This window comes from Gavialis gangeticus, unplaced genomic scaffold (genome assembly GCF_001723915.1).
Source record: "Gavialis gangeticus isolate Ggan-Ray unplaced genomic scaffold, GavGan_comp1, whole genome shotgun sequence".
NCBI lineage: Eukaryota > Metazoa > Chordata > Crocodylia > Gavialidae > Gavialis > Gavialis gangeticus.
In genome coordinates, this window is record NW_017728992.1 from 175,322,265 (window position 1) to 175,334,397 (window position 12,133).

The following is a 12,133-nucleotide window of genomic DNA, read 5'->3' on the forward strand; positions in this document are numbered from 1 at the left end:
AAAAATTTGTGCTTTTACTTTTTGCTGCAGCACATACCTCTGTATGTGTACTTTGGTATGGAGCAAAATGCCCGCTTTGGGTAAACTGCCCTTTCTCCACTGCTCCCAGCTCCCAGTGTGCTGAGGGAGCTGGCGTGGACAGAGGAGAGGTGATGCTCTGACCAGCAGCCTGAGCATTTCCCTGGAAAACCAAGCCTCAGTATCTGCTGGTGTATGCTCTTCTCGGATGTGCTGCAACACTTTTACAGTGTTTTATTTTGCTACCGGGGTTTCCCAGTAAAAAATTTTGCCCCCGTGTTGCAAATTTGTAGTGCAGGGCACATTTTCATGTTCTGGGCATGTGGTTTGTGGCACTACAATGAGATTTGTGGCACCACAAAGCATGTGTCATCACATCCAGAGTATTTAAAACTAGTCTTAGGTGTTAATGTATGGACAGTATAGGGATTAAGAGCTCCAGGAGCCACCTAAATTAATGTGTAACAAGACACCAATAGTAACACAGAAAAACAGTTGAAATGTTCAGTAAATGTCCAATTTGTATTTGGAAAGCTTCAAGAATACCTATATTTCATGAGGGTGTCACTCCATTATTGACTTAGGAGGACATTAAACAACACCCACAAGGGATAAATACTTTAAAATTAGAAGACATGGATGGCTTGCACTCAAAAGTCCTAAAAGAGCTTGCTGAGGAGATTTATGAGAACTTGATGTTAATTTTAATTAATCCCAAAATATCCAGGGAACTCATGAAGACTGGAAGAGTAGTAATGTGCTGATATTTTAAGAGAGCAATCAAGGTGACCTGAGAAAATACAGATCTATTAATCTGAATCAATCCCAGGCAAAATAATGGAAAAGCTGATACGGATTCAACTGATACAAAATTAAAGGACAGAAATGAACGTAATGTTAGTCAGTGTGAATTTATGAAAAGTAGATTTTCTCAAACAAATCTCATTTTATTCTTTGAGGAGATTAAATAATACTTGCTAGATGTAATAGATTTTTTTAAATGATTTTACTTAATACTTCATGGTATTCTGATAGTGCCAGATAATAACAATAAGCATATAGACTGAAAAATTAGATAAGTGACAATTTTCAGAAAGTAGTTTTCTGGGGGGAATAATTGGAAATTGAAATGCTTCTGGTGGTATTCTTTAAGGAGTAGGACTGGACCCAATGACATTCAGCATTTTCCTTCGTTATTTGGAAGTAAATGTAAGTAAATATAAAATTGTAACTGATAAAATGTGCAAATGATACAAAGAACAGCATAATGATAAATAATGAAGAAAACAAAGCAGACACACAGTACCCTTTGAACAGCTCAATAAGCTAGTTTCTTTCAAAGAAAATGCTTTTAACTATGGGCAGCTGAAGATTTATACAGGTAGAAACAAAGAATACAGGCACTATTTACTGGTAAGCATTATTCTGAAGGGATGCAGAGGTCACAAGGAATAAACAAATCAGCATGACATCCAGCCAGATGCTCTGGAAGATGATGCTAATGCAATCCTTGTATTTACATAAACAGGTGAGTAGGCACAGAGATGATGGCATTGCATTGGTGAAACCAGTATTGGAATACTGTGTCCAGTTTTGGTGGTTTGTTCTTTTTTAAGACCTGGAAAAAAATAGGCAAGATGCAGGGAAAAAAATGCTTTAATTATAAGAAAAAACACCTTTCATTGAGTATCTTAAAGAGCATCAAATCTTATTATTAAGAAGATTGACCAATCTGGTACTCCAATGGGTTAAAGAGCCCTTTAGAGTCCTAGAAATGGGAACCAGGACTTCCCCTTTGTGTGTCCTCCTTCTCGCCCCATGATATTTCTTAATCAAAATGATTAGGATGCCCTCACCCAGCCCATGCTATAGTTTAACATTCCTGAACACACTCCTGGGTGTAGGTTTTAACTCCTAAGACTGGGAAGAACCTAGAGCACAGGTTTTCCAGACCTTGAGAGAATCTTCTAACACTTAGGCATGAGGCGGAGGGAGAGGCAGACACAAACCACCAGCAACTCTACCATCGTTTCTGAGCCAAATTCAGTGCTGTTAATAACAATGATGCCTCTGCAGAGACTTAAGCATAGATTCATCACCTTACAGTATCATATAAACTGCAAAAGATCCAATATGATAAATATGTGCCTACATGTGATAACTAATTGAAAAATGGAACAAACTCCACCATCCAAAGAAGGTGCCTAAGTTTAGGTGTTCAGTGTATTTTGCAGATGCTGACATAAGGCCAATTTGAATTGCTCTTAGCAGTTAACATTCAGGGTGGCTTGCAGGTCTGGAAAAACAACCAACCAACCCCATGCTTTACTTTAAACTTGGTGTGCTCCCACATTGAGCCCAGAGCATACCCAAAAGAGGCAGCTTGGCCAAGGTATGTTAGCACACAAGATTGGACACTTTAGTAGGGCTTTTTTGATGCTTTATCAAATAGCTGATTTAATTACCTATTAGATAAGTGTCAAAAAGCCCTGCTGAAGCACAAGATCTATATGGATGCTGTGAGGCCAGGTTTAATTAAATCACTGGTTCTTCCAGTAAAGCACAATTTGTTTTTTTCTCACGTATGTCAGCAGCCAAAGAGGTTAAATTCAGTCTGAACCCTATCTGGATACCCACAGAATCAATGTGGCCTTGGGTGACTTATCCAGTGCAACACAGCCAATGTAAAAAAAATTAGGTCCTCTTCTACTATGGTGATGGGTGAGGTAGAAAAGCCTAGATTAAAACAACTATTTTGTTCATAGTTGTTTTTAAAAACAATAGGTTACATATGCTTCCGTAGCCTATTACCTCACATAGTCAGATGGATTGCAGATTGGCTGAAGGGTCACACTCAGAAGGTGGTGGTGGATGGGTCATATTCGACCTGGGGAGAAGTGGGCAGTGGAGTCCCCCAGGGCTTGGTCCTTGGGTCCGCGCTGTTCAATCTCTTTATTAGTGATTTGGATGACGGGGTGAAAAGCACCCTGTTTAAATTTGCTGATGATACCAAAATTTGGGGTGAGGTGAGCACGCTAGTAGGGAGGGAAAGACTGCAGCAAGACCTGGATAGGTTACAGGGGTTGGGCTAGCAAAAACAGGATGCGCTTCAACAATGACAAGTGCAGGGTGCTGCACTTGGGCAGTAGTAACCAGCAGCACACTTATAAGATGGGAAACTCCCTTCTTGAGAGCATGGTGGCAGAAAGGGATCTTGGACTCATTATTGACTCCAAGATGAACATGGGCCGACAATGCAAGGTCACGGCTGGAAGGGCTAACCGCTCCTTGTCGTGCATCCACAGGTGCATCTCTAGCAGGGTCAAGGAGGTGATCCTCCCGCTCTATGCAACACTGGTCAGGCCACAGCTGGAGTACTGTGTCCAGTTCTGTGCACCCCACTTCAGGAGAGATGTGGACAACATGGAAAGGGTCCAGAGGAGGGCCACATGCATGATCTGGGGACTACAGGGCAGACCCTACAGTGAGAGACTGCAGGACCTAAACCTGTTCAGCCTTCACAAGAGAAGGCTGAGGGGGGACCTGGTGACCGTCTATAGACTCACTAGGGGGGAACAGAAGGGTTTGGGTGAGACCTTGTTTCCCCTAGCGCCCCCTGGCATGACAAGGAATAATGGCCACAAGTTGTTGGAGAGTAGGTTTAGATGAGACATCTGTAAAAACTACTTCACAGTCAGGGCGGCTAGGACCTGGAACCCACTTCCAAGAGAAGTGGTGCTGGCTCCTACCCTGGGGGTCTTTAAGAGGAGGCTTGATGCCTACCTAGCTGGGACATTTGAGCCCAGTTTTTTCTCCTGCCCTGGCAGGGGGTCGGACTTGAAGCTCTATAAGGTCCCTTCCGACCCTACTTCTATGATTCTATGATTCTATAGTATAACAGACATTTCCATTGTGCAGTCATATTTTATTTCATATACTTTACACAGCAGATAAAATCATTTAGATTTTGTTGCAAATATGGTTAAAGTGAAGTTATGAGGGGTACCTCTTCTTTTTATATAAAACAGAATGATCACAGAATCAAAGCGAAGTAAGGGGGCTGGAAGGAACTTCATGAGGTCACCTAGTCCAGATAGATAGCTAATTTCCTGGATCCTCTTTCTTCTCTTTCTTAAATATGGGCACTAGATTTGCTCTTTTCCAATCGTCTGGGGCCTATCCTGATCACCATGAGTTTTCAAAGATAATGGCCAGCAGCTCTGCAATCACAGCTTCTGTAGATTGCCTGTTCTAGTGCTTGACACCTTCATACAGTACCTCCAAATCTTAAACCTAAATTTCCTCTGCTGCAGATTGAGGCTGTTGCTTTTAGTCCTGTCCCCCACAGCCGCACAGAAGAGCCCATCTTCATCTTCTCAATGATCACTGTTCAGCTGTTTAAAGACTGTTATCAAATTCACATTCAGTCTTCTCTTCTTCAAACTAAGTAACCTTAGTTCTGTCAGCCTTTCCTCAGAAGACATGCTTCCCAGACCTCTAATATGATCAGCTCTCTGCTGGACTCTTTTAATCATGCCATATCCTTCTTGAAGTATGGGGCCCAAAACTGGAGGCAGTACTCTAGGTGAGGCCTCACTAGTGCTGAATATAGAAGAAGAATCGCTTCTCTTGATTGCAAATGATACTCCTGTTAGCCAACAGCCTACTGTGCTGTCCTTTCTTCTTCTTTTTTTTTTGCAGCAAAAGCATACTATAACCCACAGTTTCTTCTCTACAACACTGCAGCCTAGCCAGCCATTCCCCAATCTGTATTGGTGCATGCAATTATTTCATTCCAAGTGCAGGATTTGGCACTTCTTTTTTAATTTCATTTCTCCAGTCTATTCAGGTCATTGTGGATCCCATCACTATTTTCCAGAGTGTCACCAACTCCACCCAATTTGATCTCATCCTCAAGGTTGTGGATTAAATGAAGTAATACAAGCCCTTTGGCACGCCCCTGAGCAACCTCATTTGATATCTGTTCTCAGCTAGACACTGGGCCATTGATGACTACTCACTGAGCATGATGATCCAACCAGTTATGTATCCACCTTGTAGTACTTTCTTCTAGTCTGTATTTCCTTAGCTTGTTAATGAGAATTGTGGGACCTAGTGTCAAAAGCCTTGCTAAAGTCAAGGTATATCACATCCACTGTTCTCCTCCTATCCACAGATCCTGTTCATTTATCAAAGAAAGAAATCAGGTTGTACAGGCATGACTTGCTCTTGATGAATTCATGCTAGCTGTTTTGACTAACCTTGTTCTCCTCTACGTGTTTAACAGCAGATTCCTCAAGGACCTGCTCTATAGTCTTCACAGGTATCAGTCAGACAAATGGTCTGTAATTCCCTGAATCCTCCTCCTCCTCATTTCTTCTTAAAGACAAGCATGATATTTACCCTTTCTAACCTAACCTCAACTGACCTCCCTGAGTTCTCAAAGAGGATAGTTAATGGCTCTAAAAATTACCTCAGTCAATTCCATTAGTATCCTAGGCAATGTCCCCAGAAGCAGGAGTGTGTGCTTCCTGTGGGAAAGGAGCAGTGGAACAAGTTGCTGCTTTTTTGTCCCCGTGCACATCCCTGCATATGGGTTTAGCATGGTGAAAAATGCTCTGGGCTGGGGAGGCTAGGGCTGGAATGGCTCTGGCTCACCAGGCTTCCAGTCTCATGGCATATGCTCCTGCCACATGCACTGTGTAGCTCTTTCCTGAAACAAGTTTTTTTGAACATCAGGATTTCCCAGTATCAACCCGCCCCCCACCCCCGCACTGTGCTGCAACTTTGCAGTGCATTGAATGGGTGCACATGTTCCACGTGTGGTTTGCGGTGTGGCAAACTGCATATGCGTGCTTATCTGAATACACCCCTAGGGTGCATCCCATCCAGCCCTGATGACTTGAAAGCATCTAGCTCCTCTAAGCTAAACTTAGTCTGTTGTGTCATTACCTTAGGCTGTTTAACTTTTCCCTATCTTTCCTGCCAACTGCACTCACCATCTGGTACCTGCCTCTACTTGTGAAAGCCAAAGTGAAAGACACAATACTTCAGTTTTCTCTGCATTATTGGTAACTAGGCTTCCTTAAGCATTCTGTAAGGGACCAGCCTTTCTTTGGTCTTCCTTATACTTGACACACTTAGAGAATCTCTCTGTATTGCCTTACATGCCTCTGCCACTTGCATCTCAAATCAGGCTTGGTCTTCCTAATTTTTTCCTGAATGCCCATGGTATACTCTTCTGTAGCACTATGACCAGGTTTATACTTTTTGTAGGCTTCCTTTCTGAATTTCAGTACTTCAAAGAGATTGCTGTCTAATCAGCCTATCTCCTACTGCACTTGCTATTTTTCCATGACATTAGGATAGCTTGCTCCTGAATCCTTGAAAGGGCCTCTGTAAAATACAGCTAGCTCCTCTGGATTCCTTTTCCCCTCTGACTTGCTTCCAAAGGATCCTGCCCACCCTCAATTTCTTTAAGTTTGCCTTTCTGAAGTTCAGCATCCTTATTCTGCTACTCTCCTTCCTTCTTCCCCTTAGGATCTTGAACTCTTATCTTTTTTGTGGTCACTGCTACACTAGTCACCTTCCACCTTCACATTCTCAACCAATTCCTCTCTGTGAGCAGGTAGTAGTTGAGGAGAACTTCCCCCTTCCTTTGTCTCTCTACCATTTTTATCAAGAAGGTACCCCTACCCTAACATACTCCAATAAATTTGCTGGATCGCTTGTGCACTGCTGCATTTCTCTGCCAGAAAATGTCCTGACAATTAAAAGCCCCCAGATCCTGTGGTTTGGAAGCTTCTGTCAGCTGTTTAAAGAAGGCCTCATCCACCTCTCCCTCCTGGCTTGGTAACCAATAGCACACACTTACTGTGACATCCTCCCAGCTGTTCTCCCCGCTGACTTTTACCCAGAAACTTTCAATAGGTCTGTCTTCTGCTTCTACTGCATTTCAGAGCATGTCTTTCTTATACACAGGGCCATATCTGAGCAAGTTATACCCATCCATGACCATACTTCAGTCATGTGGACTATCCCACTACATCTCTGTAATCCCAGTAACATCATACTACTTCTCTTGTAGCAGGACAAGCAATGCTTCCCATTTACTTTCCATGCTTCTTGGATCAGTAGATAAACATGTCAGCTATCTGCTTGCCCTATCTTCTCCCTGAGAACACTGCTAAGGCTTTCAAAGCAACAATTCCACACACACAGACCTCTGAACCTTGTTTCTTTAGAATATTAAATGCTGCCCTCAAAAATAAAGAAACTGTTCAGGGAAACCATGATGTGATTTTGATCATTAGCCACCTGCTGTTCCAAATAAATCAGGCTGTGAATTAGTGATCCATGTCACAGCATTTAATTTCTCCATGCTCTGGAACTGACTGCCTATAAGTTAAACATTTGCAGTTAAATTTGTCAAATAGAAGGCATCCTACTTCCTGTTAGCAGAGCCCAAGACAAAGATTTAAAGGCAAATAAATGTCTAAAAAAATAATACCATGAGAAATTATTGGCTAGGAAGATTCCAAGGGGGCCTCTTGAGTATGAATAAGTTTCATAATATATTTTAAATATGCATAATTAATAAAGTTACAGTGGCAAAGAGCTATTAGTATTTGGCATATTTAAGAATATTGTTTTAGAGCAGTGTGACGTTTACATAATCCCTGACATTCAGAGTTTTATGCTATAAATTTAGTAACCCAACAGCTGCATGTACAGTATAACCTCATAAATCTGGCATGCTTGGGGCCGAGCGCCTGCTGGAAACGTGAACATTCTGGATTTTTGAAACTGGAGCAGTGGCCAGTCCTGGAGTTGGCAGGGAGAGGGTCCCAGAGCAGCGGCTGCACACAGAGCAGTGGCACAGTTTGGTGGATGGCAGCAGCAGCCACTGCGTGCAAACTTCCCCCTCCACTGCTCCAGGACCAACTCCTGCTACTCCCCAGTGGAGCATAGTTTAAAAAGTGCCAAATTTTTGATAATTCTGGATTTTTAATATCCGTATTTATGAAGTTATACTGTATAACATTAACATGAAAAAGACGCACATACTTCATCATGATTCTACATTTGTCAGTCAATGAAGCATATATTTGGACCTTGCCATTTCCAACCTAAGGAAAAAAGAATGCCCTACGACTCAACTGGACATACAATCCAACAAAGAGTAATAGCAAATGAATAAGGAGAATGGTTTCTATTTACCAAGGAACAAATGTTTATTGGATACATAATCAAACCCTGGTGTCTTTTATCATGTTTTTATTTACTTAAGACATAATAGGCACAAGAAAAACTCCACAAGCTACATCCAGGCAGTAGTCTACCAGAGCAGAATTTCCTGGCATTATTATATTCTATGGCAAATTCTGGCCCTTATTTTAAAGGCCAATCAAGTTATGTAGATTTTTTTTTCCTAACTGGAGTAGGTTTTAAGTGATCACTCCTTGTAATAATCAGTTGGATTTACTGTATAGTGTGGATAAAATATTATTTCCTAAAATGTCAATGATGTTTTCAAGGGAAGGAAGGAACTTCACATTTGAGTGCTACTTGGCTGAAGAATTTACTTGCTGCATGCAAGTTTTCCAGTAAAAGTTGATAATCTGCCTTATCATTAACATTATTTTTAGCCATATATCCATCTGTTTAGATTCTTGTATGATGCCACAGTAATGGGTATATGATCATGTAAATATAACCAAATCTTTGAAAGCTGCAAAGTATTGCCTCTCTGTACATACTTAATTTGGGAGGATTACAGGTTTATGGAAGTAGTGATACACTTAACATGCAGATTCAAGCAACTGAAAAAGGTTTTGTAAATTATTACATTCCCTGAGTCGGCTAGATATAAAGTTAAAATCTTTTTTTCCTACTGCACTTAACATGCACACAGTGCTTATAGAAATGTTTAAGAAAAGCTAAATAAGTATAATTCAAGAAGATACTTGAAAGATTATCCCATATAGCTCTGTCAAGGCATTTCAGTTGTAATCCATATCATCTTTCTTCTCCTCTTCAGCCTACAAAGCAAGTATTTAGCTTATGGAAGTTCGAAGTTAGCCAAAGAAATACATTTTTTCCTTTTGTTGCTGCTGCTGCTGCTTTTCCTAACAAGAAGTAACAATAATCTTAGCATTTGCTGGGAGAGGGGGAAACTGCCTGGGAAAAAATATTTAAATATTTGTGAAAAATACTACCTGGTTGTATTTCTTGGTGGGGGTCTCAGACATTACAGTGCTAAATGTCATATGAATTAGAACAAGCTGATCAATGATTTTTATGTATGTTTGAAGATTCTTTTCTTTTTTAGTCCATTTTGAGTACTACTATATTTACCTGAATATAAGATGTCCCAGAATATAAGTTACCCCCCCCAATAATTAGATTCTATCTATGGAAAACATATACATTGGTTATTATTTAACATGTATAGAATCTAAGTATTGGAGGGTTGAATCTTTACCCACCCCAACCCCCTCATAATGCTACAGCAAGAAAAGCAGTGGGTGGGGAGGGGGTCAGATGGACCCCTTGCCCTATGCCTCACCGACTATTTCCCCTTGCAGCCTTGCTGCCCACCTGCCACTTGCACCCCCACCCTAGCTCCCCATAGCCTCTGTCCCTCCTCCCAGTCTCCATGTCTTCCCCTCCCCAGCTCTCCTCAGTCCCTGTCTCTTCCCTTCCCCCCACCCCCTTGCTATCAGATGCACCTTGGGCTTCTCCATCCTGCTGATTGACTGTGCAGGCAGAGCAGCAGCATTGACACTGCTGATTGGCTGGGCAGGGGAAGAAGCTTCCACGTGCTCTGTGCCTGGGAGAGACCCCAGTTTGAGCCAGAGCTGAGCTCTACCTGAAACTAAGTGTGAGGGAAGGGGCAGGGGAGAAGCTGCAGAGGGGAGGTGGAAATGGGTCAGGAGGCTGCTGTGGGTCTGACTGGCCCTGACTCAGGCTTAGGACCAGAGTCAAAGGTGTTGTAGCCACCTGCTCCCCCCTCCACTTCATATGTGAATATAACACAAGGGACTTCCCCCCCCCCATGTTTACTGGGAGGCAAAAACCTCTTCTTATATTTGAATAAATCCAGTATTTACAATTCTCTGTTTTAATATCTGCACTATTATAAGGAAACGCAGTACAGCAATGTTAAATCTAACTTAGTCTGTGTTGCATGCAGGTGCATTCATGCATGTTTGCATGCACATGCATATTATACATACTAAGACATGATTAATCTTGCTGGAGAAGGAATATGTCCCAGGGGCAGCCATGATGTCCCCTTATGGCTTCATGGCTCCTGCCTGGCTCTGGCTCTCTGGGTACCCTCCCTTCTGTTCCCTCACTTTTCATGCCTTGCTGTTAATATTATTGGGGGGAGGGAAAGGGAGGCTGCCCCAGGGTCCCAGAATGAACCTTTGTCTCCTCCTAGTCTGTGAGTTCTCCCAGACCCCACTGATCCCAATCTTGTCTTCAGATGTCAGGTGGAGCCTCCCTGTCCCTTCTGCACTCTATCACACCAGTTGCCCGAAGGGTTGATTTCATGGTCTCCAACCTCTCCCACAGCCTTGCCCATGCCTCATAAACACTGCTGTTGAATCAGTCTTCCTCATTGGGTCCTCAGCCTTCCCCCCTTTTTTCTCACTGGACCTTCTAGCCCAGGTCCACTGTGTTGAACCTGGCTTCTTGGACTTGGTATCTCTGCCCTGCTTAGGGTCTGGGACCCCTGGCCCCATCTTTGCCCTGCAGTGGACTGCAGATCCTGGCCCTGCCACTGCCCTGATTGGGCACTACTGGGACCTCCTTCACCCCTGACAATCCCAACCCAAATCACTGGCCTTAATCTGTAACAAATAGTAAGGCCATGGGCAATATACCATGCACTATCCCACACCAGGTCCAAACAAATCCCAGATTGCTAGCTGTACAACAAAACTTCCCCTACCCAAGTTGTATTCCTCTGCAACCTATCAGTGCCTCCCCAGGGCAGCTCTGCTGTCAGGCAGGCACTCCTCTGCAGCCTTCCTGGGTAGGAGCTGTTCTCCCGGCCATCTGAAGAGCCAGGCTGCTTGCTCTCCCTCAGGCCCTGGGCTTATATGCCTTTTAAGCCCTACCCTTTCCAGTCAAGTGGCTCCCCAACCATCCATAGGGGTTTCCATCCATAGGGGTTTCCAATTAGGTTTGCTGGCTGGTCTCCAGGGCAGTTTACAGCTGCTGTCTTAGTTGCTGTAGCACTACCCTATTGTACTACTGCTGAGCAGCTAGCTCTGCAATAGGGACTCATAGTTATTGGCCCCACTGGCTGCCTATTCTCCTGCAGCCAGATCAAGGGCAGTATTCCCTTCCACCTGGGGAACTCTCTGATGCTGCTTTTCCCTTTAAGTAATGGGGAGACCCTGGCTCCCTGTTACACTTGCACACTAATGACTTGAGTTAAATCCCAAGATATGTTTCTTCAGTCATGTTTCCTAATCACTTGTTCCCAATTGGTATTATTCATCTGTCATCTTCCTTTTAAGATTAGCACTCTGTACTTGTATTCATTAAATTTTATCTTGTTGATTTTAGACCATCTCTGCATCTTTTCAAGATCATTTTTAATTCTAATCCTGTCCTCCAAAAGTGCTTGCAAGCTCTCCTTGACTGATGCCATCTCCAATTTATTAGTATACTTTCCATTCCATTATCCAAGTCATTAATGAAAAGATTGAATAGCACTGAACCCAAGGCAGATACCTGTGGGACTTCATTTAAAATGCCTTCCTAATTTAACAGTGAACTACTGAAAAGTATTTGAGAGCTATTCTTTAAATAGTTGTTCACTCACCTTATGGTGATTACCTCTAGACCATGTTTTCCTAGTTTGTATAAAAAATTGTCTTTTGAGGTGCATCTAAAGCTTCATTTAATGTAAAAATATATCCTATCTATTTCTTCCCTCTCATCTACTTTGTCAAATGAAGGAAATTAGACTAGTTTGGCATGATTTGTTTTTGACAAATCCCTGTTAGCCTTTAATTAATTATTTAACAGTTTCTTTCAGAATTTTTCCAGGTCCTGAAAAGTAGGCTACCTGGCTTGTCCTCCCCCCCCCCCCCCC